Source organism: Anneissia japonica, unplaced genomic scaffold (genome assembly GCF_011630105.1).
Source record: "Anneissia japonica isolate Jap-2015-1 unplaced genomic scaffold, ASM1163010v1 scaffold288072_len178204_cov163, whole genome shotgun sequence".
Lineage (NCBI taxonomy): Eukaryota > Metazoa > Echinodermata > Crinoidea > Comatulida > Comatulidae > Anneissia > Anneissia japonica.
This window is the reverse complement of record NW_022719055.1, coordinates 165096-166958: the sequence shown is the minus strand read 5'-3', so window position 1 is coordinate 166958 and position 1863 is coordinate 165096.

Here is a 1863-nt window from a genome sequence, read left to right as displayed (position 1 = left end):
ATTTTTCTTGCCTACAGTACGGAATACTAATTATCGATTTCTGTTGATGTCTACGCTAAATCCAATGTACTTTACATTTTAAAAATTAATGTATGTTGGCTTCATAAAAAGGATATAATTTATTTACTAGTTATAGTGATGAAATATTGAACGAGAATTTACCCAACTAACCCGTAACTTAACCCTAACGTTCCATAGCTTTTCCCCGAATTTAATAAAAGTACTACCAGAAACATGCTAATTTTCACTTTCTACTGATGTCTAAACTAACACAAATTTACTTTTTTTATGTCCATGAATGAATAGAGTTTCGCATCTTTAAAAGTAAAAAGTATATTTTGAGGTAATTAGTTGAAATTTTGTGATTAAAAATTTCATTTTAGGTGTAATAAATTACAACGGTCCCTGAACAGACACTCCCTAGCCCTCTGCTGCTCCATCCACGTGTACATGGCCTCGTCTACTTTATCGAAGATTGGTGTTTTCACATACGAAGATTTTCTTGCTTTAGCAGGGTTTTCGTTTGTTGAATTGTGTCTTTGTATTTTCTCTCTTATTACGCTCAGTTTCGTATAAATGGAAATACACTGTCTTGGTCTTTTCGAGGCAGAAGCCATTGTTGAAATGTACATTACATTTCATTTAATTATGTTTCAATCAATTAATTAAACAATCAGGTCTATGCTCCTCCCAAGCTCCCTCCCTACCAATGAAAAGGTGTCACTTAAAATAATACGTACAAATGGTTCATTTAAATTGCATATATTTTCTGTCATTTCTATCTAAACCCTATAACCCCTACAGTCGACCTTCTCAATTACGTACCCTTTGGTCTAGAAGGCGTTCGTAATTGAGAAAATTCGTAATTGAGAAGTATGAAAAAATAGCGCCCTCTAGATAGATTGTTTAACCATGTGTGTGCGCTTAACGATCGTCACGGCCTATTGGTATGGTCTATGACTGGTCTAAATTCACACAGAATATTTACAATGTGCAGGACTTCGTAGCAAACAACAACAAGTTCGAAACTATTAAATATTATTACTGTATAGACGAACCTCTCTCCATCGTTCTATTATTTACCCATAGCCTTCGTGCCCACAGCCGATACAAAATCAAGAAGTACTCCGCAGTATGTGTTTGTTGCGCAGATGGATTTATGCTTTGCGCTGATTTGCTATGCACGCTCCAGGGTTTTAGCATTGGGAACCAGCCGCCGCACTGCTGCCAGCTTTTGATCGCGAGTCCGCAATACACGAACGAACGTATGAGTCGTGATTCTTTTCTGTGCTGCATATAACTGATGAAACATTTTCAGAAGCGCCATGAGCGTCATATTTGGCGGATACCGGCGCTATATAAATGTTCTATTCTCTTCTATTCTATTCAAACAGATAAATTACAAACGCATAAGATGGGTATGATTTAAACAAATAAAACAACAAACACATTAGATGGACATGAACGAATTTATGAACGATATGACGGACAAGATTTTAAAAAAATAAAATAACGAAAACATAAGACGGACATGAAAAAATTCGTAAAGGAACGAACGTATCAGACGGACATGATTCAAACAATAAAACAAAGTCAACATAAGACTGAAATTTCTCAAACAAATAACAAACGTATCGGACGGACATAGACAAATGATACTGTGTAGACGAATGAATAATTTTGTAATGACCAAAATATTTATGAACAAAAACAAACAAATATGAAACCAATGGACGGTTTTACAAATGAACATGTACCGGTACGCATGTAAAATGTGGAAGTTGTGATGATATATCGATTCTGTCTTTATTCATAAATGAGGGATACTAATTGAAAGTATCCCTTCCTAATTTTTTTTTATGG